The 25,914-nt window shown below is 37.6% G+C and overlaps 1 pseudogene; it reads left to right on the forward strand.

Annotated features, from left to right (window-relative positions):
* The first annotated feature begins 213 nt into the window (after window positions 1-213).
* LOC143672041 (PEST proteolytic signal-containing nuclear protein pseudogene) lies at window positions 214-23,301 on the forward strand (annotated as a pseudogene).
* Window positions 23,302-25,914: the final 2,613 nt, after the last annotated feature.

Consider the following 25,914-nt stretch of genomic DNA (forward strand, 5'->3'; position numbering starts at 1 on the left):
ACTTCTGCTATGGTTTCTGAACATAAAACAGTTATCTTAATGTTTTTATTTCTGAAAAATAGTTTCATTTAAAAATGTTTATAAACATTAAAGCTCAAATTGTAAGTGAAAGGTTTAGGAGGTGAAAGGGTGAGAAAGAAGAAAGGTAGACCAGAAAATTTAAAGTGGGCGGGTTTATTTCTGCGCTCCCGGTCTAAGCTCACCCAACCCAAGATGGAGGGAGGTGAGTGCGTGTGCGGGCTTCGGGCGCAGGCAGCTTTTAAGGATGGAGGTCAGGTGACGTCCGGAAGGGGCAGTGCATTAGTTCTGGAAGTCAGGTTGGGAGGGGCAACACAGCCTCCGCAGCTCAAGATGCAGTGCCCTTCCCCGTTCCCCCGACCTAACAGTAAGCATTAACTGTATCATTTAATTCTGAGGTGCTTTACTCTTTGTATAGTCCAGTAGTTCCCTGGAGCTTTAAATATCTGTGTGACACCTGAAACTTAGATTTGGTTCCCCAGCTCTGAAAATTAACATGGATCCACACAGCAATGGTTAAAAACTAAAAAAGATCAAACTCCAATTAAAGATGTGATGAAACTGATCTGGTTAAAACTATTCTTTACAAGGTAAAGAATAATATTGTCTGTATTTTAAAGCTCTACCTTTTTTGTGGGATAAAAGAAAAATTTTCATTTTGTCCAAAACTTGCGCTATTTAATTTAATCTGTCTAGTCAGTTAAATGATGTAATACGGCATTATTTGATATGAAACCTGGAATAAGGAACAAAATCTTAAAGTTGTATACAAGTTAATGTTATGTAATGATGCATTTCAGAGTATTTGGGGCATAAAATGAAAAAATGTTTGCAAAGTCCCTTGTGGGATTGAGAAAGAGAAATATTCCCTAACTGGGGGAATTCCTGACATTTTTCATAAAGAAGAGGAGCTCCCAATTTAATAAGCCAAGGCCTCAATTTTGAGGCTTGCCCTTATGACACTTATTTCTGTAATAGTAAACTGAACCTACATAGGTTCTGAACCTACCTAAGAGCCATCTCCAGAAAATCTCTGCTGTTGCTCTCTCTAAGCTGAACTCTGAGTTTCCCCCCAATGTGGGACATAATTTCCAGAGGTGTAAGCCTAGCACTGGCAGTGTGAAACATAACTGGCCCTGGCATCGCAGGACACTGCTTCAACATCATGGGACATAACTGGCACTGTGAGACATAAATTCCAAGGATGACCCTGGCCCTCACATCATGGATGAACTGGCCAAAAGGGAGAAAAGAAATAGTTTCAATGGCTAAGAGATTTCAAATCAAGTTGAGAGGTCATTCTGAAGGTTACTCTCATGTAAGCTTAAGCCATATATTGCAAATTGCCACAACATGGCAACCCCCAACCAACAGTGTTCCTGTATTTCTGGAAACCCTGAAAAATATCCTGTGTCCTATAAAATTTTACTTATTAAGTCTGTTTTTCAGAGACTTAATCTCCAGATTGTTGCAATGCCAGAGAAGCTCTGAAACCCAGAGATACTGGACTCTCCAAGAATGACAGCTGGTTTCCCTTAAATCTTACTAACAACTCACTCCTCTGTCAAATTGATGGGAGTAAAATCATGGGTACACCATAATAAAATAAAAATAGCACCCTCTAACCTGTTTTTCTCTCCTAGACTCTTTCATGGGGCCAATATTGGAAAACAGATAGCTGAGAATCATGAAGGAGAGGAAACTGACCAATTTCCAGGAGGCAGATATCATTGTGAATCCCTAGAAGATTTAAAGTTTATCTTCAGGAGAAAAGAATATATCCAACTACAATATAAGAAGTTCCACTCCCAAAACTCTTAGGATCAATGCTCCTTTGTCAGCAGGAAGGAGCCAGAGTGGTTATCATCCACATATCCCCCAAGATTGGGGAATGGTCAAAGGACAGGGAGGAATTGTAACTGAGAAATCAAGATTTAAGGGATAATTTTGATTAGTAATTTGTTATATAAAAATTACTTTTTGCTTTATGGAATGTTGGAGTAGACAGGGAAATACCTAGATCTCTGCATTTTAGTCCGGCTGCCTTGACATCTGAAATGAGTGTTAAAAAAACTCCCTTATCTTGCTCCTTCGTGATTGTAAGAGCTGGTCATTCTCTTCTAGAGCAAAGGCACTAATGCTAATGAAAGTCAGTCATTAACTACTTCTTTTTGGTTTACACCTTTAGTACTGAAGTGATAGCTCTGCCTCCTCACCCCCAACTGATGTTCTCCTATTGAAATGATAATAACACTTGTCTCCTTTTCTGCTTTGAACTTACTATCTGAAATGACCTGATCTCCCCTTGCTAAAATCCTTAAAAACCTTGAACCCCCTAAACTCAGGGAGACAGATTTTGGGCTGTTAGCGTGTCTATTCTCCTGCTACATATGTAGTAATAAACTCTTTCTCTCTTTAGAAAAAATATAATGTAGGGGTGACATCATCATCAGGGCAACATAAAAAGCTACTGAAAATCTTTCCCCAGAGATTCAATAAAAAAGGACAATTCTAAATTGTTCAGAAATCTGGAAGAAGATATAGACTGGAGAAGGACCTTACAAATGTTGAAGTGAAGAAACAGAAAAAAATCAGGTAGGAAACTTGTGTCCCTGACCAATCAGTCCTCTCTCTTCCCCCACACTCAGTCTCACACACCATGAAAAGGACACAGAAAATAGCCAGTGTCCCTCCCACTGGGACACAGAATAAAAATTTTCTCACAACAGTGTGACAGACCCCCACAGTTTGGAGAACTGGGGAACAGGAGAGAACATTTCAAGTTGTGGGTCAGGGAGAGACAAAGAATCTGAGGAAATGTGGAAAGAGAAAACACTTCAGGCCTTGGTCTAAGAGCCCTTCCTATAACCCTGAGGGAAACAGCAGTGGGTGGCCTGATACCTGCCTTGGGGATGGCTGAAAACTGGAACACCTGGCAGAGTCATCCTCCACAAATACAGTGGAGGACACAGCCCCAGATTAAGCCAGACTTTGGTCAGCAAAATGAGGGGAAAGGAACCCCACAGTTTCAGCCACCCAGTCAGATGCAGCCTGGGCTCCAAGTCAAACAGTTTCAGAGGATGATTAAATTACCAAACAGTGACATTTTCTGTGCAGACTGGAATGTGCAAGAGAATTGAAGGGCTTTACTCTCCAGAACATATCTCAGGCCTACTGGAGTTGGTCTAGACCCCCTACATAGGAAACTACTTCCATTTTGACTGAGAAATATGGACAACACAACTGTTAAAGCAGTCCCCTAAAACAAACCCAGGTCTTGAGGGCTGGTGAAAAACAGATCATCACTGGCAGCCAGCTGACTTGTTTTACCCAGAAACAGAGACCTTGCTGTGGTGCCCAGTGCCTAACCCCCATCCTTGAGGCAGGCTACTGTGGGTGCCTGTTTTACAGGAGAGACTGGGGGTAGAGCCATTCAGATAACTGGCTGGTGTGAGAGATGAACAGATAGAGAACAAAGCCAATCAAGAAGAAAACCCTCTGCAAATGAGAGAAAACAACCTCCAGAATAAATGAAGCAAAGTCATCAGATATTTAGCCACCAGCAAATTATGAGTCATACCAGGAAGCACAAAGGTATGGCCCAACCAAAGGAACAAACTAAAAGCTCAACTGATATAAAGTTGAAACAACTAATTAAAGATGGTCAAACAAATTTTCTAAATCAAATCAATGCACTGAAGGAAAACGTGGCAGAAGAGATAAAGGATATAAAGAAGAGACAGGGTGGGGCGGGCCGCGGTGGCTCAGTGGGCAAAGTGCTTGCCTGCTATGCCGGAGGACCTCGGTTCGATTCCCGGCCCCAGCCCATGTAACAAAAACGGAGAAACAGAATACAATAAAACAAGAAAATGTTTAAAGATGTTTCCCTTTCTTCCTTCCTTCCTTCCTTCTCTCTGTCTTTCCTTTAAAAAAAAAAAAAAAAAAAAAAAAAAAAAAAAAAAAAAAAGAAGAGACAGGGTGTCCATACAGAAGAACTCAAAGGTTGACAAAGAAATGGCAGAACTTATGGGGATGAAAGGCAATTTAGAAGAGATGAAAAACACAGTGGTGACATACAACCGCAGATTGAAGAGGCAGAAGAAAGGATTCATGAACTAGAGGACTGGACATCTGAAATCCTATGCACAAAAGAACAGATAGGGAAAAGAAAGGAAAAATTTGAGCAGAGTCTCGGGGAACTAAATGATAATATGAAGCCCACACATATACCTGTTATAGGTGTCCCTGAAGGAGAAGAGAAGGAAAAAAAGACAGAAAGAATAATGGAGGCAATAATCACTGAGTATCTCCCAAGTCTTATGAAAACATAAAATTACAGGTCCAAAAGCATAGCATACACAAAAGTGAATGGATTGAAACAGACCTACTCCAAGAAAACTAACTAAACAGATTGTTAAATGTCAAAGATAATTCTGAAAGAGACAATTCTGAAAGAGGCAAGAGAAAAGCAATACATCACATAATAGGGAAGCTCAATATGACTAAGTCTCTCAGCAGAAACCATGGAGGTGAGAAGGCAATGGTATGATATATTTAAGTTACTGAAAGAGGGAAACTGCCAACCAAGAATTCTAAATCTGGCCAAACTGTCCTTCAAAAATAAGGGAGTGTTTAAATATTTACAGAAAAACAGACACAAAGTTCATGAACAAGACACCTGCTCTACAAGAAATACTAAACAGAATGCCATAGGCAGGTAGGAAAAGATAGGAGTGAGAGGTGGTTTGGAGAAGACTGTAGAAATGAAGATAAACAGCAAGAGTAATAGGATAAAAAGAGAAAAAAAAAAAGATATGACAGAAAAAATTCAAAAGAAGTAATGGTTGAAGAAAGTACTGCCTTTACAGTTAATGGATTAAACTCCTAATCAAAAGACACAGATTGGTAGAATGGATAAAAGAACAGGATCCATCTATATGTTATCTACAAGAGATTTCATGTAAGACATGGGGACAAAAACATGTTGAAAGTGAAAGGTTGGAAAACGATGTTTCATGCAAACTACAGCCAGAAAAGAGTGGGATTAACTATATCAATATCATACAAATTAGAATTCGAATGTAAAACAATTAAAAGAGACAAAGGAGGAACTATGTCTTAATAAAATGAACACCCATCAAGAAGACATAACAAGCATAAATAAGCATGAAGCCAGTGTGCCCAAATTTACGTAAGGCAAACACTAACAACATTGAAGGGAGAAGTAGACACATCTACAATAATATTTGGAGGCTTCAATACACCACCGTAATGAATGGATAGGACATCTAGACAGAAGATCAACAAGGAACAGAGATTTTTGAATAATATGATAAATGCACTAGACTTAACAGACATTTACAGAAGACTGCACACAACAACAGCAGGATATGTATATGGAAGTGCTCATGGTCATTCTCTAGGATAGACAACATGTTGGGTCAGACAGCAGGTCTCAATACATTTTAAAAGATTGAAATATATGCAACATTTTCTTGTCTTGAAGTAGGAAATCAGTAACAGGCAGGAAGCTGTAAAATTCACAAATATATGGAGGCTAAACAACACACTTTTAAACAACCAGTGGGTCAAGGCAGAAATTATAAGAGAAATCAGTGAATATCTTGAGGCAAGTGAAAATGAGAACACAACATGTCAAAACTGTTACAACAAAGGCACTGCTGAGAGGGAAATTTATTGCCTCTGTCTCTAAGCCCAACTCTGCAAGTAAAATCATTATCCTCCCCGCAGTGTGGGACATGACATCCTGGGGTGAAAGTCTCCATAACAATGTGGGATATGACTCCAAGGGATGAACCTGACCCTGGCACCATGGGATCAACAATGCCTTACTGACCAAAAGGGGGAAAATGAATGTAACAAAATGTATTAGTGACTGAGAGTTCAAATAGAGTTGAGATTATTTTGGAGGCTACTCTTATGCAAGCTTCAGCTAGATATTACCATTTACCATGGTTTGCCAAACCCCAACCAAAACCATTCCTGCCAACCCTAAAGAACACCTAGGGCTATACCTGAGATTCTACAAAGATTCCATGTACTATAATTACTTTCCAGAAACTTACAACAACCAGATGGGTTCCTAGGCCAGATAAGTCCTGAAACTCAGAGGGGCCAGCTTCTCCAGAACATGAACTAAATCCATCCCCTTACCCCTTATTATCAAGAGCCCTCTATAGCATGAAGAATTTAGCATGTGCATAGCTCAAATACTCCTAAAGATTGGGAGAAAGATCAAAGGAGAAGGTGGAGTTATAACAGAGAAGATAGGGTTTAACAAACGAGTATGACTGCTGAATCATTATATTGGTATTTCTTTAGTCTCCAGTGTCTTGGAGCAGCTAGAAAGAAAAACCTAAAATTCTGGAACTGTAACTCATACCAAACTCTGAAATCTGTCCTATAACTAATTTTTGCACTGTTCTTTGAAATGTATTGCTTTTTTGTATACATGTTATTTTTCACAACGCAAAAAAAGACACCAGGAGGAAAAAAAAAGTGAATATCCTTGTTCTTAAGATATGTACATAGAATCATTAAATGTTCCAGAAGGATGATATATACAAACTACTCTCAAATGTTTAGAAAATGGATATATGTATGGATGTATGTGATTAGTTGGGTGATGGGTGGAGAGATGATGGGGGAGGGAGAGAAAGAAAGAAGGAAGGAAGAAAGGAAGGAAGGGAGAAAAGAGAAGGAAAGGAAAGGAAGAAAGAAACAGGAAATGTGGCCGAATGTTATACTGGTGGATCTAGATATCTTGGTCAGGATTTTGTCGGAGTTCTCTGTATGAGTTTTGCATTATTTTTGGAACTATTATGTAAGTTTGAAATTATTTCAAAACAAAAAGTTTGAGAATGAAAAATAGAAGAAAGAACAAAAATCAAGGAATTAAAGGAACTAGATCTGGAGGAATTAGAGAAAGAACAGCAAACAAACCCACAAGCAAATAGAAGGACAGAAATAACAAAGATTAGAGCAGAAATAAATGAATTGAGAATATGAAAACAATAGAGAGATAATTAAAACAGAAGATGGTTCTTTAAGAAAATTAATAAAATATTGTATCCTTAGCTAGGCTGACAAAGAATAAAAGGGAGAGGATGCAAATAAATAAAAACAGCCTCCTGGGGAGCTGTGACATACTACTGACCCCACAGAAATAAAGGAGATAATGAGAGGATACTCTGAAAAACTATATGCTATCAAACTAGATAACTTAGATGAAATGGACAACTGCCGAGAAAAGCATGAACAACCAACATTGACTCAAGAAGAAATATAAGGCCTCCACAAACCAATCACAGGTAAAGACATTGAATCAGTCATTAACCGCCCCCCCCCAAAAAAAAAATCTAGGACAAGATAGCTTCAAATGTGAATTCTACCAAGCATTCAAGAAAGGATTAGTACCAATCCTGCTCAAACTCTTCAAAAAAAATTGAAGAGGAGGGAAAACCACCTGTTCTAGTTTGTTAGCTGCCAGAAATGGAATGGCTTTTAGAAAGGGGAATTTAATAAGTTGTTGGTTTACAGTTTTAAGACTGTGAAATTGTCCAAATTAAAACAAGTCTATAGAAATGTCCAATCTAAGGCATCCAGGGAAAGATATCTTGGTTCAAGAAGGCCGGTAACATTCAGCGTTTTTCTCTCTCAGCTAGAAGGACACATGGTAAACATGGCAACGTCTACTGGAAGGGCACATGGTAAGCATGGCAGTGTCTGCTGGCTTTCTCTCCAGGCTCTTGCTTCATGAAGCTCCTGAGGAGGCGTTTTCCTTCTTCATCTCCAATACTCACTGGCTGGTGGACTCTCTGCTTTGTGGTTTTGCAGTGTTATGAAGCTTTCTCCAAAATACTTCTTCTTTTATAGGATTCCAGTAAACTAATCAAGATCCACATAGAATTGGTGGAAACACATCTCCATTTAATCAAGTTTAATATCCACAATTGATAGAGTCACAATTGACTAATCAAGTGGAGATAACCTTATCAAGTTTCCAACCAGTAGTACCGAATAGGGATTAGAAGAAACAGTTGCTCCCACAAGATTGATTAGGACTAAAATATGTATTTTCTAGGGATATAAGTCCTTTCAAACTGGAACACTACTTAATTCATTCAAGGAAGCCAACATCACCATAATACCAAAGCCAGGTAAAATACTACAAGAAAAGAAAAATAGGGTCTAATCTCTTTAATAAATACAGATGAAAAAATCCTCAACAAAATACTTGCAAATCGAATCCAGTAGCACCTTAAAAGAATTATACATCATAATCAACTTTGTTTAATCCCTGGTATGCAGAGGTGGTTCAACACAAGAAAATCAATTAATGTAAGACACCACATCAATAAATTAAAAAGGAAAAACCACATTATCATCTCAAATGATGCAGAAATGGCATTTCACTAAATTCAGCATCCTTTCTTGATGAAAACATTTCAAAGGGTGGGAATAGAGGGGAACTTCTTCAACATGACAAAGAGAATATATGAAAAACCCACAGCTAATATCATACTCAATGGGGAAAGACTGAAAGCTTTCCTCCTAAGATCTGGAACATGACAAGGATGGCCCATTGTCACCTCTGTTATTCAACATAGTGCTGGAAGTTCTAGATAGAATACTGAGGCAAGAAAAATAAATAAAAGGCATACAAATTTGAAAGGAAGAAGTAAAACTTCCACTGTTTGCAGATGAAATGATACTATATGTAAAAAATCCTGAAAAATCTATGGTAAAGCTACTAGAGCTAATAAAAGCATACAGCAAAGTGGCAGTATACAAGACCAACCAAAAAAATCATTGTGCTTCTGCATACCAGCAATGACCAATCTGAGGATGAAATCATGAAAAAATTCCATTTACAATAGCAACCAAAAGAATAAAATATTTAGAAATAAATTTAATCAAGGACATAAAAGACCTATACACAGAAAACAAGAAAACATTGGTAAAATAATTCAAGGAAGCCATAAATAAATGGAAGGACATACCGTGTTCATTGATTGGAAGACTAAATATAGCTAACATGTCAATACTACCAAAATTGACTTATAGATTTAATGCAATACCAATTAAAATCCCAACAACTTACCTTGCAGAAATAGAAAAACTTATAAACAAATTTATTTGGATGGGCAAGATGCCCCAAATAGCTAAAAATATCTTGAGAAAAACAATGAAGTGTGAGTTTCAACTACCTTACTTTAAAGCATATTACAAAGCCAAAGTTGTTGAAACAATATGACACTGGCATAAAGATAGATGTACTGTCCAATGGAATTGCATGTTCAGAGGTGGACCCTCTCATCTACAGCCAATTGATCCTTGATAAGGTGGTTGAGTCAACTCAACTGGAACAGAGCAGCCTCTTCAATAAATGGTGCTCAGGAAACTGGATATCCCTATTGAAAAGAATGAAAGAAGACCCCTATCTCACACATACAAGAATTAACTCAAAATGGATCAAACACCTAAACATTAGAGTTAAGACCATAAAACTTGTAGAAGAAATTGTAGGGAAATATCTTAAAAATCTTATGACGGGGGTGGTTTCCTAGACTTTACACCTAAACCATGAGCAAAAAACAAAAAAGAAAGAAAGAGATAAATGGGATCTTCTAAAAATTAAACACTTTTGCATGTGAAAGGACTTTGTCAGGAAAGTAAAATGGCAGCCTACAAAATGGGAGACAATATCTGGAAACCACATATCAGATAACATTTAATATCCAGAATATATGAAGAGATCCTACAATTTAACAACAAAAAAGACAACTGACACAATTAAAAAATGGGCAGGGCAGTGCAACCGTGGCTCAGTGGCAGAATACTGGCTTGCTATGCCGGAAACCTGGTTTGATTCCTGGAGCCTGCCCATGCCAAAATACAAAAGGGCGATAGACTCTTGTCTAAAGAGGAAGCACAAATGGCTCAAAAGCATATGGAAAGATGCTGAGATTCATTAGCTATTAAGGAAATGCAACTCAAAATCAAATGAGATATCATCTCACAACTAGTAACATGGCCATTGTAAAAACAAAACAAAACAAAACAGAAAAATACATGTGTTGGAGATGATGTGGAGAAATAGTACACTCATTCACTGTTGGTGGGAATGTAGAATGGTACAACCACTCTACAAGGCAGTTTGGAGCTTCCTCAGGAAGTTAAGTATAGAATTGCCACATGATCCAGTAATCTCATTATTAGTTATATTTCAGAGAAACTGAAAGCAGGGACATGAACTGGCATTTTCATGCCAATGTTTATAGTGGCATTATTCAAGATTTCCAAGAGTTAGAAACATCCCAAATGTCCATTAACTTAGGAGTGGATGAACAAACTGGTATATACATATGATGGATTATTATGCAGTTGTAAGAAAGAATAAAGTCATGAAGCATGCAACTACATGGATGAATCTTGATGTCATTATGTTGGGCAAAAGAAGGCAGAAACTAAAGGACAAATACTGTATGGCTTCACTAGTATGAACTAACTTTAATGATCAAACACCGAGAATTTAAGTTGAGAATACAGGTTATCAGGAGAGAGAAAGAGGGTAGCTTGGACACTTGATGCTGAAGGAGTACAGAACATTGAACAGGATTGATAGAAAAAATCCAAAAATGGATAGCACAGGGTGGGCCATGGTAGCTCAGCAGGCAGAGTTCTCACCTGCCATGCCTGAGACCCAGGATCGATTCCTGGTGTCTGCCCATGCAAAAAAAAAAGAAAGGATAGCATAATGTTGTAAGTATGTTGAACAAAGCTGAGTGTGATTATGGTTGAAAGAGGAAGGCTAGGGTCATGTCTGACACCAGAATGAAAGATAGAGTATAAAAACTGGGGCTGTATAACATAGCAAAAACCTAAATTGGACAAAGACGGTGATTAAATGTGCAAATATAAGAATGTTTCTCTTGAGGAAGAAAAATTGAATGTCACCATTGCAAGCTGTTAAAAATGGGATGGTATATGGAAAAAATATAATTAACACAAACTAGGGTCTATAGTTAAGAGTATCATGGTAACATTTTTTATTAATTGTAACAAAGGCAATATACCAAAGCTAAATGTCAATGAGAGGAAGATACAAGGAAATGTATGAGAGTCTTCTTGTTGTTTCTCTTTTTCTTTCTTTTTTTGTAGTTTTCTTTCTTTGTGGATAAAATGGAAATGTTCTCATATAGATTGTGGTGTTGAATGCATAACTATGTGGATATACTGAGAACCAGTCATTGTATACTTAGAATGGATTGTATGGTGTGTGAATAAATTGTTAAAAAATTAGCAGGTTTCATTTCCCCCCAACCTCCCATGACAAGCTGCCCAGATGGAGGTGGTTTTCTTGCCACCATCTCCTTCACATGTTTACACAATATTTTAAAAGACAGTGGCAGCCTGAGATTCCTCTGTAGATTAAATTCATTCTTTGTATCAGTGAGCTCGTTCAGATCCTATTTAATAGTTACAGGTTTTTTGATAAGCGTACACAGTCAATGTTTTTGTTTCTTTCCATATTATTCATAACTCCATGTTTTTAGAAGTCAGTCTTAAACATGCACATAAGACCCCTTTCCCAAGACCCTGTCAGGGGTCCACCAGGTCAAAACTATTTTCATAGTAATGCTAAGACATCAATTACCTTTTTCCATGTGTTAACATTTTTGCACTGACTGTGTAGAAGCAACGGTGGGTAAAAGAGCTGGCGCCTAAGCACAAATCAGGCAGGCATCAAATTCTCCTAGAAGTTGGTGTATTGTGGTTAACAACAACAAAAGAATTATTTTATTAATTTCTTTTTCAGATTGTTCATTGCTAGAGTACAGAAATGCAGTTGATTTTTGTATATTGATCTTATATACTGCAACCTTGCTGTACTCATTTATTAGTTCCAACATTTTTTTTCTGGTTCCCTAGAACTTTCTATATACAAGATCATGTCCTCTATAGAGTTGGATTTACTTCTTTGTTTCTTTTTCTGGCCTAATTTCTCTGGCCAGAACCTCTAATATGTCACTCAATAGAAATGGCAAGGTGAGATATCCTGGCCTTGTTACTGATTTTAGGGGTAGTATTCAGTCTGCCATTACATCTGACGCTAGTTGTGAGGTTTTCATAGGTACCCCTTTACAGGTTGAGGGAACTCCCTCCTATTCCTAGTTTGGTAAGTGTTTTTATAATGAAAGGATATTGGATTTTGTCAAATGCATTTTTTGTATTAATTGAGATGATGGTGCAAATTCATCCTTTAATATGGTATGTTACACAGACATTTTTGTGTGTTGATTCACCCTTGCATTCCTGGGATAAATCCCACTTCGTCATGTTTTATGTGCAATCCTTCTACTGTATTGTTGAATTCAGTTTGCTAGAATTTTGTTGAGGGTTTTTGTATCTATATTTGTTCGATGTTGGTCTATAGTTTTCTTCTGATAACTTTGTCTGGCTTTGATATCAGGATAATAATGACTTCATAAAATGAGCTAGAAGTATTTCCTGAATTTTTTTTAAAGAGTTTAGAACGGATTGGTGTCAATACTTCTTTACATGTTTGATAAAATTCACCAGTGGTGCCATATGGGCCTGAAGTTTTCTTTGTTGGAGGTTTTTGATTACTGAGTCGATCTCTTTACTTGGTTTAGGACTATTCAGATTTTGTATTCCTTTGTCTTCAGTGTTGATAGTTTCTGTGTTTCCAGGAATTTGTCCATTCTGTCTAGGTTATCAAACTTTTTGGCATTTAAATGATCTCATTTGTTGTTCATGTATTTTCTTAAAATCCTTTTTATTTCTGTACATTCAACACTAATACCTCCACTCTCATTCCCGATCTTAAATATTTGAGTCTTCTCTTTTATTGGTCAGTCTTGCTAAAGGTTTATCAAATTTGTTGATCATGTTGGGTTCCTGGGTTCTCTCTATTGTTTTCCTCTTCTCCATTTCATCTCCACTCTAATCTTTTCTTTTTCCTTACTTCTTGTTTTTGTGTTTACTTTGCTTTTCTTTTTTCTAGTTCCTTAAGATGGTAGGTTATGTTATTGATTTGAGATCTTCGTTTTGAATGTAGGTGTTTGCAGCTATAAATTTCCTTCTTAGTACTCCTTTTGCTGCATTCCATACACTTTGATATGTTGTGTTTTCATTTTCATTCATCTGAAAGTATTTTCTAATTTTCCTTGTGATTTTTTTTCTTCGACACATTGGTTGTTTAGGAGTTTGTTGTTTAATCTCCACCTATTTATAACTTTTCCAGGTTTCCTTTGGTTACTGAATTGTACTTTCATTTCACTGTGGTCAGAGAAGATACTTTGTATGGCTTCAAATTTACTGAGTCTAATTCTGTGGTCTAATATATATACCACAGAATGCTCCTTGTTCACTTGAGAATAATGTGTACTCTGCTGTTGGGTGATATATTCTGTAGATGTTCCCTGGGTCTAGTTGGTTTATAGTGTACTTCAGATCTTCTACTTCCTAGTTTATCTTTTGTCTATTTGTTCTCTCTATTATTGAAAGTGAGGGTGGATGCCTCCAGCTATTATCATTGAAGTTTACTTCCCCCATCAATTCTGTCAGTTTTTGCTTCATAGATTTGAAGCTCTTTTTTAGGAACATATATGCTTAAAGTTGTTATATCTTATTGCTGAATTGATCTTTTTATCATTGTATAATGTCCTTCTTTGCCTCTTGTAGCAATTTTTGCCTTACAATTGTGTTTTGACTGACATTCCACTCCAGCTCTCTTTTGGTTTATGGAATTTCTTTTCTACTCTTTTGCTTTAAAGTGAGTCTCTTGTAGATAACATAAAGTTGGATCATGTTTTTTCTTACCCATTTTGCCAATTTCTCTCTTTCAACTGTAAATTTTAATCTATGTACATTTAATGTAATTACTGATAAAGAAGGGTATTATTTTGCCATTGCTTTAGTTTCCTAGGCTGCTGAAGCAAATACCATGAAATGTGTCGAGTTAAACATGGTTATTTATTCATTCGTGGTTTTGAGGTGGGATAATGTCCAAATCAAGGTGATACTCTCCCTTCTGAGTTTTGTTGAATTTCAGCTTCTGGTTGCTCCCTCTGGCTTTTCTCTAGCTCTCAGAATTTCATTCTGCTTTTAAAGTACTCCAGTAATAGAACTAAGACCATCCTGACTGAGATGGGGTACACCTTAACTGTAGTAATCTCATCAGAAAATCCTAGTTATGATAGGTTCACACCCAGAGGAATGGTTTTTTCTCTGCAGTACATGCAGCTTCAAACCACCACAGCCATTTTACTATGTGTTTTCTATATATCTTATGTCTTTTTTATTCATTACTTCCTTCATTACTGCCTTCTTTTGTGTTTGATGGATATACGTTTTTTATTTCCTTTTCATTTCTTTTATTATGCATATTTTAGTTATTTTCTCAGTGGTTGCCCTGGAGATTATAATTAATATCTTAATTTATAAAATGCAGTACAAATTAATACAACTTGGTTTCAACAGCTTACAAAAACTTTTTTCCTATGTAGCACCATACCTCCCTTTATGTTGCTATTGTCACAAATTACATCTTTATATATTGTGCCCATCAACTTAGATTGATAATTATTATTTTATGTAGGTTTATGTCCCAGTTTCTCCTTCATTTAGGAAAGATAGTTTTCCCAGATATAGAAATCCTGGTGGAATGCATTTCTTTTTTCCTGCAGCACTTTAAATACATCATCCCACTGCTTTCTGGGCTTCTTGATTTCTGATGAGAAATTGCCTATCAGTTTTTATGACGACCACTTGTATGTGACAAGTTGCTTCTCTCTTGCTGCTTTCAGGATTCTCTTTGTCTTTTGACAGTTTGATTATATATCTCGATGTGGAGTTCATCCTATTTGGGGTTTGATGAGCTTATTAGAGGTGGACATTCATGTCTTTCATCAAATTTGAGAAGTTCTCAGCCATTCTTTTTTCAAATATTCTTTCTTCGCTTTCCTCTCCATCTGTCACTATCATTATTCAAATATTTGTACACTTGATGGTATCCCAAAGTCTCTTAGGCTTTGTTTATTTTTCTTCATTCTTTATTCTTTCTGTTCCTCAGCATGGGTCATCTCAACTGACGTATCTTTACTTTTGCTGATTCTTTCACATACCTGCTCAAATCTGCTGTTGAACCCCCTGATGGATGTTTCATTTCACTTGTACTTTTCAACTCCAGAATTTCTATTTGGTTCATTTTTTACATCTTTTTGATATATATTCACATACCATGTAATCATCAAAAGTATACAACCAATGGTCCACAATATCATCATATAGCTGTGCATTTATCATCACAATTATCATTTTTTCTTTTATTGTGTAAAATAAACATATACAGAAGAAGCAATAAATTTCAAAGCACATCACAACAATTAGTTGTAGAACCGATTTCAGAGCTTGGTATGGGTTACTGTTCCAAAAATATAGATTTTTACTTCTAGCTGCTCTAAGATATTGGAAACTAAAAGAAATATCAATATAATGATTCATCAATCATACGCATTTGTTAAACCCTACCTTCTTTGTATAACTCCACCATCACCTTTGATCTTTCTCTTACTTTTTAAGGGTATTTGGGCTATGCCCATTCTAATATTTTCATGTTGGAAGGGGCTGTTGATAATAGGGGATGGGGGTGGTGGAACTAGTTGATGTTCTGGAGAGGTTGGGCCCTCTGCATTTCAGAACTTATCTGGTCCAGGGACCCATTTGGAGGTTGTAGGTTTCTGGAAAGTTACCCTTGTGCGTGGAACCTTTGTAGAATCTTATATAATGCCCTAGGTGTTCTTTAGGATTGGCTGGAGTGGTATTGGTTGGGGTTTGACAAGCTATGCTAGGTAGCAATGTCTAACTGAAGCTTCTGTAAGAGTGACCTCCAGAGTAGCCTCTTGACTCTATTTGAACTCTCTCAGCCACTGATACCTTATTTGTTACACTTCTTTTCCCCCCTTTTGGTCAGGATGGAATAGTTGATCCCATGATGCCAGTGCCAGGCTCATGCCTGGAAGTCATCTCCCATGCCACCAGGGAGACTTTCATCCTGGTGTCATGTCCTACATGGGGGGGATAGTTAAATGGTTTCACTTGTAGAGTTCGGCTTAGATAGAGAGAGGCCACATCTGAGCACCAAAAGAAGTCCTCTGGAAGTAAACTTAGGCATACTTCTAGGTAGGGCTAAGCTTCTGCGCCTCATATATAAGCTTCACAAGAGCAAGCCTCAAGATCAAGGGATTGGCCTGCTGATTTGGGTGTCCCTAATGTTTGACACAGTATCAAGGAATTCCCTGATGGTATCCTTTAATAGTTCCAAATTCTTTGTCCCATCTCTCAAGGGACTTTGCCAATACTTTTTGATTATCTACTTAATCTACTGAGGAATGTATCCAGGCATTGCATTAAATTGTACAGGATTAAAGGCCCTCATTCTTGTTCTGACCTCCCTGTGTTTGGACTGTTTAAATGATCTATCCAGATAGATTATTGAGTTAGATTATGTGGTACAGAAAATAGGTTCTGGAGAAAGAAATCTTTCTCCCTTTGGTCTCAAAGAGTAGATGAAGTTCTAAAATATTGACAACGTCTTCCTCACCTCTGTATTCTGGATTACTTTAGTCCTGACCTGATTGGCTTCATTCTTATCTCTAAATGCCAGGTTATATATGTATACAACAGCCTCTCCAAATGCAGAAATAACACTCCGGACTAAATGTGACTGTTATAAGATCTTACAATCTAGGCTCTTGTCTTCTCATTTTTAAAATGAGACCATACAGTATTTTCTCTTTTGTTTCTGGCTTATTTTGCATAATCTGTTTGATTCATTTTTATAATTTCTATCTTTGTAGTGATGTGCTGTATTTTGGTGAGACATTATTCTCATGGTTTCCTTTTGCTCTGTTGAGCACATTTAAAATCGTTGTTTTAATGTCTTTTTGTAATAAGCACAGTGTCTGGGATTCCTCAAAGGCAGTTTCTATTTCTCCTTTTTCCCTCTGTATGGACCATACTTTCTTATTTCTTTGTATGCCTCATAATTTTGTTGTTGGAAACTGAACGTTTTAATTTAATAATGTGGGAATTCTGGAAATCAGATTTGCTTCCCTCCCCAGGGTTAGTTGTTGCTAATTGTAGGTTGGTCGTCTGTTTAGTGATTTTCCTGAATCACGTTTTTAAAATTTAGTAATCTTAGTCATGTATGCCCAGTGAAGTCTCTGTTTAGTTCATTTTAATGGTCAGCTAGTGTTTCAACAGACATTTCCTTAAACAGTGAGTTTCAGCTTTAATCTTCTTGATTAAGCATTTGCCTGTTTGGTATACATTTTAAAAATTCATTTCCAGAGATCTAGTAAAGTTGATTCTGACAGTTTTGCCAGTTTATTTGCTGCCTTTTTTGTTTTTTTGGCGGAATGAACTTTTAGAGCTCCCAACTCTACCATTTTTATTGACAGCACCTCAGGATTAGTGGATTTTAATGTAACTGAGTATGGAAACCTCATTAATAGGGTTTCAGATCCTCATTGCAGCTAACCTTTGAAAAACAACCACTTGAGTTTTGCTGTAGTATCAGTGAAGAATACCAACAATAATCTGAAAAAGCTATTAAAATACTGCTCCTTTTCCAATTACATATCTGGGTGAGGCAAGCTATTTTTCATAAAGTTCAATTAAAACAACATATTACAACAGACTGAAATGCAGATGCAGGTATTAGGGTACATCTGCTGTCTATAGGCCAGATGTTAAAGAGATCTGTAGAAAATATAAAACAATTCCATACTTCTGCATGTTTTGTTTGTTGGGGGGGGCAATTTGGAAAATATAGGTTTATTTTTAAAAGAATTTTTATTTATGTTAACTTGTCATTGGTTTTTATTATTATTTTTAAGTGAATTAATATATACTTTTAAATTTTATATTTTAATTTCTAATATGGAAAATATTGTTAGAGTTAACCATGAAAATTCAAAGCTTTTGGAGGGGAAGGATCTCAATAATTTAAAATAATGTAAAGGGGTCATTGGACCAAAAAGGTTGAGATGTGCAGGGCTGGACGGATGGTTTTCTCTTCCGTTCCAGGTCTCCTTTGCCCTGGATAAGACCACCCAGTAATACGGTAGCTTTCCAGAGTCATGGGCTTCCTTCCCACTTCTCAAATTCTGCTCACTGGCCTCCCCATATTTGGGCAGTTTCCAGATGAAGGTGCCCTGGGGCAGGCATGAGTAGCTTGCCCAGGCTCCCCTTCTCCTGGAGAGGCAGGAAAGTTATACCTCATGGGTGCCCTCCTGGTTGCGACACTGCAGATCCAAATACCTACAAGGGGAGGGTGGGGGCAGGTATATTTATTTTTTCTCTTTATTGTAGAGATGGGGACTGCCAGGGGCTTTCCCTGCGTCCTTCCTGGCAGCCCTCTCTGCATTAACTCCAACTGGAAGGGGCAGCAAAGTTGATTTCTCAGGTTCCCATTGAAGTTTCTCATAAAGATCCTGGGTTCCAGTAAATCTGTCTTGAAGGTCATATTTGCATCCCCTTTGGCTTCCAGCTGGTGTAGTTGATGAGAAAAAAACAGGACAGGAACGGTCAAATTAGCTGATTAGCTCTTATCCTTGAGCTCAGCCCCAAGGAATAAGTCAGCCACACTGTCTGAAATTCTCAGGTGGCCTGCCTATTGCAGGAGCATCGTTGAAGTCATTGCCTTCCCTTGTGCACTTTTTGTTCATTTCCTTTCACTGCAGTTGTCTGCCTTTCATGGCAGGGCGGCAGCAGATTTCAAATTGCTGTTTCTAACACCTGGTCTAGGCCAAATTTGAGATGTTCAAATGTGTGTGTTATTCGTGCACAGCTGAGTGTGTCTTCCTTTGCCCAGACCCGCCCTGCCACCTCCTCATCCCTGCAGGTCTTCAGAACCAAGGGAGTCTAACCCTGTTAGCTTCTGTGACTTTCTCTTGTGACTCTGTGCTCTTTTCTGTACAACACTCTATGTATAGCACACACTTTGTAAGTGTTCATAAGCTGGTCTCTTTGGTTGTGTCCAGAGGGCCCCAGGTCCGAAGCCTCCCTACAGCAGGTGTTGTCTTTGGCTTCATTGGTGTTGTACCGCAGCATCCAGCAGAGGGACTTAGGACTGGGTGACCAGGATGGGCTGGCCTGGAAACAAAGGCTGGCTGGCTGCCCTTGGAGTGGCAATCTGATTCTCCCCAGCAACATGACTGGGGACGGGGGAGGGGGGTAGTAGCAGGTGATTATTAACAGATTTTGCTTACATGGGAATTTATGATGTGAACACGAACTGATGTGCAATGCATGTGCACTTATGTTTGTTCTGCTAAAAGGAAATAGCACGTTCTTGCATACAACTTCATTCTGCTGCTTTGGTTTGATGGGCTCTTGGGGGGTCATTTGCATGAGATGAAGAAGCACTGTCTGCTGCAGTTTGAAGTCTTCAGCACATGCCTGGTCTTCATTCCTGCCTCGTGTTTGTCTTGTTTTTATTTTGTAGGAGCTTTAATAATTATTTGGATGTTAATAAAAAAGCAAATCTTAGCTGATGATAAAAAAATATTAGCAGAAGGCTACAAGTGCTGGAGAAGATGTGGAGAGAAATATCTACCTATTTGCTGTTGGTAGGTGTTCTTTAATTTGCTAGCTGCTGGAATGCAACCAGAGATGGAATCGTTTTTAAAAAGGCGAATTTAATAAGTTGCACATTTACAGTTTTTAGGCTGTGGAAATGTCCCAATTAAGGCAAGTCTATAGAAGTGTCCGATCTAAGGCATCCAGGGAAAGATAACTTGGTTTGAGAAGGCTGAGGAGGTTCAGGGTTTCTCTCTCAGCCAGAAGAGCATGTGGTGAACATGGCGACGTCTTCTAGTTTCCTCTCTAGGCCTCTTGCTTCACGAAGCTCCTTGGAGGCATTCTCCTTCTTCATCTCCAAAGGTCACTGGCTGGTGGACTCTGTAGCTCTCTCATCATTCTCTTGACTCTGTTCTGCTGCTCTCCTGTTGTTCTCCTCATTCTCCCATCATTCTTCTCATTCTCCTATTGTTCTCAAAAGGCATTCTCTCCAAAAACGTCTCCTCTTTTACAGGATCCCAGTAAACCAATCAAGACTCATGTAGAATTGGTGGAGACATGTCTCCATCTAATCAAGTTTAATACCCACAACTGATTGAGTTATATATCTCCCTATACATGGAGATAACCTAATCAAGTTTCCAACATATAGTACTGAATAGGAATTAGAAGAAACCACTGCTCCCACAAGATTAATGGCTTTTCTAGGGTACATAAATCCCTTCAAACTAGCACACTAGAGAAGTAGAATGGTGCAGTCCCTCTGGAACTCAGTGTGGTGGCTCCACAGGAGGCCAAATACAGGGTTGTCAAAAAATCCTGAAACCCCATTATTAGATAAAGATTTGGAGGAACTGAAAGCAGGAACACAAATTGGCGTTTACACACTGGTGTTATCGTGGCATTATTCATGATTTGCAATGGATGGAGGTGGCCTAAAGGTACATGGATGGATGAATGGAAGGGCTAACCATGGTGTATACCTAAGATGGACTATTGACCAGCTGCAGGAAGGAGTGAAGTCCTGTGGTGTGCAACTAGGTGAATGAACCTTGAGAACATTAAGTTTAGTGACATAAGCCAGAAACAAAAGGATAAATAATATATGGTCTCAGTAATATAAACTAACTATAATGAACAAATGCTTAGAATTGAATTTGAGTGCATAGATAGCAGGGAATAGGAAGTGGGCAGAGATTGGGCAATTGATGATTAAGAGTACAGAATGTTCAAATAAGACTCATTGTAAAGGTTCCTAGATTGTAAGCTCTTATAGTAGTCACACCTATTCTTGAGTTTATACTCTTATTTCTAAATTTTGAGATGGTGTACTCTTTGTGTATAACCTGGTAGTTTTCTGGAACATTGGATATCTGGGTGACACCTGAGACTCAAAGTTAGAGTTCTGCAGCTCTGAAATTCAGCATTAATCCATACGCAACTGTTAAAGAAGATGAAAAAGAGATCAGAATACAATTAGAGATATGAATGAAATGGACCTGGTTAGGACTATGGTAAATCAGAATACAGGGTACAGGATGATATTTTCTGTATTTTAAAACTTCAACTTCTGTGTGAGACCAAAGAAAGAGATGTTTATATGGTCCAAAATTTAAATTTTCTATAGTACACTATCTAATTTACCTGTCTGGTCAGTGTATTTAAAGGACCTAATTACACGGAACCTAGAATAGTCAATGATACCTTGTTATTTTGTATAGATAAATGTACTTCTGGGATACATTCAATAGTATTTTCGGCAGAATATAAAGAAGTATTTGCAAAGTTCCCTTGAGGGACTGGGGGAAAATGTGGAACTATTTAACTTCCCCATCTGGAGAGTTCCAGATATTCTCTCAGGCATTAGGGATTCCCAATTTAATAAGCCAAGCCCTTGTTCCTGAGGCTTGCCCTTCTGAAACTTATTCTGCAATGGTGAAGGTAGGCCTGTGTGTAATTATGTCTAAGAGTCGCCCCTATAGAGGCTCTATTGTTGCTCAGGTGTGGCCTCTCTTCCTAAGCCAACTCTGCAAATAAATTCGCTACTCACCCCCCTACATCAGACATGACTCCCAGGGTGTAAGTCTCCTTGGCGACATGGGACATCACTCACAGGGATGAGCCTGGCCTCATAGGCTCAAGAATGCCTGCTTGATAAAAAGGGGGAAAATAAATGGAACAAAATAAAGTTTTGGTGGCTAAGAGATTTCAAATAGAGTCAAGAGGTCATTCTGGAAGTTACTCTTTTGCAAGTTTTAGCCAGATATTGCAAACTACCACAATATGCCATGCCCCAACCAACAGTATTCCTGAAAATCCTAGGAAGTGTCCTGGGCTCTATCAAAGTCTCTATAAAAGTTTTTCTCAGTAAGTTAATTTCTCAGAAACTCAAGACCTCCAGACTGTTCATAACCAGATAAGTCCTGAAACCCTGAGGTACCAGTCTCTCCAAGAACAACAGCCAGGTTCATCTTTTAAACCAAAAGATCAACATCCTGTTCAGCATGAAGAAATCATTGCCCAGACATTCTTGAAGATTGAAAGATCAAATGAGAGGAAGGAGGTGTAACTGAGAAAAATGACTGTGATAACTGATTCATTATATAGATATTTCTTTTTAGTGTTCAGTGTTTTAGAATAACCAGAAGGAAGTACCTGAAGTTGTCAAACTAGAATCCAACTGCCCTGGTCTTTAATAATGATTGTATAGCTATATTGCAAAAAGAAAAAAGGTGGTTGCCCATGTTTGTGTAGATCTACTTCTGTATGTTTTGTTCTGTTCCACCGATATATATATATGTATATATAATACTACAATACTACACTATATTTCCCCTATTGCAAGTCTTAAAATTGGATAGAATCTAATACTAGTGGTTAATAAGAGGGTGACGTATGGGCAGTGGGATGTTTGGTGTTCTCTTTTTTCTTTTTATTACTTTTTCTGGACCAATGAAAATGTAAAATTGATCATGATGATGAATTCGCAACTATTTGATGATACTGTGAACTATTGATGTATACTTTAGATAGATTGTATAGCATGTGAATGTATGTCAATAACATTACATTAAAATTTTAAATAATAGTAATGGTGGTGTGGCAGCAGAGGGTGGCCTCAGTGGTGAAAATGGCGAACTATAATTCAAGAGAGGAAAAACTACAGTGAGTTGGAACCGTCAGAGGACCTGTAGAAGAAGAAAAACCTGTGAAAACGAGATTGTTTCTTTCAGTAATGGAGTGGAAAGTTCCAGCAGATCACTGAGAAGCAATCCTGAAGAAGCAGCTGGAGATCTCCCAACAAATTCTACAAAGATCTCTAAGTTTGGATTTGAAATAGGTAGTCAGATGACAAGGAAAGCATCAGCCATATCCATCAAACCTTGATCAAGTAAGCCTAAAGAAACTGTTCCAACTCTTGCTCCAAAAACCTTTTCAGTAGCAGTGGCTTTTAATTAAGATGAAGATAGTGAGCCAGAGGAAATGCTTCCAGGAGCAAAGATAAGGGTGAAGAATATTGGAAGGAATACAACAACATCAGCAGGACCAAATTCTTTCAACAAAGTAAAGCATGGGTTTTCTGATAATTAGAAGCTATGGGAGCAAAATATAAAATCTCATCTTGGAAACGTCCGTGACCAAGACAATTAAATTATGTGTTTTGAGATTGGGGTGTGGGGATGGGTGAAAAGTGAACAAGAACAGTTTACTTTTTTTAAAGAATGGTATAAGACTATCTGTGGAGCCAACTTTTTTTAAAGATTGATTGGTACACTAATAAATGAGAATTTGAAATTACAGATAATTTATATTTTATATACAATTTTCAAGACATTTGTTAATTTTGTAGTTTCATGTGATTAGTTTCCAAGGTTACAGATAATAACCTTTGAAATGGTACATTTTAAAGAATTGCATAGTCTTAGATGAAATTATTAGCACATTAAGAGGGAAACAAAGAGTTATTGTTTGCTTAATCTGTTTCAAAATGCAAGCAATTGCTCTCTTAACTTCCTCATTATCTAAACTGTCTGGCTCCCAGGAATAGCCTTATTCAAAGGTAGTATTGTACTGGAAGGAGAACTTACTGGACTATTGACTGAAAGTATATTTAGATTCATTTAAAATGCCGCTTTTATTCCTTATGGTCATTTTTTTTTGTTTCAAGTTATCATAAGCTAGATATAATGTTGCTATCGGTGTATCCACATGCTTAACTTTTGAAAAATAAACATTTTTTGCAATTTTATATAAGCTATTCAGTATTTGAAATATCCCATTTACCTTGATAAGTCTTGTCTGCCTTCATTAGTCTTCAAAGAACTACCATTTGTTACCAAAGTAAATCAGTATTTTGAATGTGCCTCCCTTGGTTTTTATTATTAGCTATCTCATGTAAGCATTTCCATCAGAGCTTTTTTTAAAAGTTTTTTTTAAATACAAACCACCACCAAATAATATAAATGTACATATTGCTTAAATACTTGCTTATTCTTATGTTTTTGAAAACCAAAACATTAACATTGTGTGAAGATGAAAATGAGAAGACTCACTTTCTGTACTTCATCAAAGCATTTAAGTTACTAACTTGTGGCACAGAATTTAAATTGAACTTTTGAGCTAATAAAATAATATGGCTTATTTTACCTGTATATGTATTGACCAGTGGGGCTCTCAAAAGTACATTTAAGTAAAATAGAAAGCATCTTGAAACATATTTCATGAAATATCTGACCACATACACTTTGTTAGTTCTGTATGTTTTAGGGTTTGTTTTTGTTTTTGGTATTTTTGTATTATATATGCACCTTTATTAATGTGACAGTTAAATGCATTTTTGAAAGTATAGTCACATAAAAGAAACGTTCAGTACTGGGTTCCTTAAAGATTCCTGCAGTGGGGTGGGCCATGGTGGCTCAGCAGGCAGAGTTCTCGCCTGCCATGCCGGAGACCCGGGTTTGATTCCTGGTGCCTGCCCATGCAAAGAAAATAAATAAACAAAAAATTCCTCCAATGTTAAATTTGGAAGCTTCAGACTATTTTATTAGTGGTAACTGCTCACTGATATCTTTTAGTAGGTAATTAATAACTCCAAGAAAGAGCCTGACAGTTGTATATTCCTAATAGTTTATTCACTTGCATTAAGTTCAGAATAGGCCCCATGTAAACTAGTGGGAATGTATACAGAATTATCAGTAATGTATACAGAATTATCAGTTCTTACATGGCTTAATTTTATCATGATATGTGGGTTTAAATTACTTTAATGTAGACAGACTTTTCATTTTCATCCATTTTATTGTTTATATTTAAATAACAACTATCCCTCTCCTACATATTCCTTTCTTGACCTAAATGGAATATTTACCTAAGGTCAAGGTGGGAGAGAGAAATGGCTGAGATGAACGTCTTTACTAAAATACAAAAACTGTATCAAACTAAAGAAAACAGAGGTGTGAACCCACATTTTCTGACCCACTAGCACCTAAGACCACACCAGAAACACCTCTCTACTTGGCTCTCTCAGCTTCTGGCATCTCCTGGAGTGTTACTTTCTGCATGTCCAAATATCTGTATCTGAGCTTTCTATAAAATGTTTCCTGCTTAAAGGACTCCAGTAAGCTAATTAAGACCCACCTTGAATGAGCTAGGTCACATCTTCATCTAATCAAAATGTCCCACTGACAATTGGTTGGGTGCCATCTCCATGGAAACAACCTAATCAAAATGTTCCACTGACAACTGGTTGGGTGCCGTCACTATGGAAACAACCTAACCAAAAGGTCCCACCCAAACAATAGGCCTGCCCCCCAAAACTTTGAATTAGGATTAAAAGTGGGTACACAACAGTTTCACACCAGCACAGGCATGTTCCACTCACTCAGAATTCTGTAGGGCAATAGAGAATAGAGAAAGGCTCCAGAAATGCTGAATTGAAGAAAGAAAACACCAAAAAGAAGGTAAGAGAATGGAAACTGGAACAGGCCAGTCTGAATGTCTCCCATATACTCAGACTGGAGTGGCTTAAGTGTCACACTGTGATAGCACTCTGGCTGAGAAACCTTCTGCCTTGGTTGCTGACCACAGAGCCACCCACAGCAATTAACTTAGAAACCCACATGCATTCAGGCACAGCGACCCAAGGCTACATATACAAAAGACTGAGCCTTAGCATTCTCGGTGAGTATGTGCATACAATGCAGCCCTCTGGAAATAATAATGACACATAGCAGAACCATTAGCCAGCAGTGCACACTCCTAACC

The sequence above is a fragment of the Tamandua tetradactyla genome, chromosome X (assembly GCF_023851605.1).
Source record: "Tamandua tetradactyla isolate mTamTet1 chromosome X, mTamTet1.pri, whole genome shotgun sequence".
In the NCBI taxonomy this organism is placed as follows: Eukaryota; Metazoa; Chordata; class Mammalia; order Pilosa; family Myrmecophagidae; genus Tamandua; species Tamandua tetradactyla.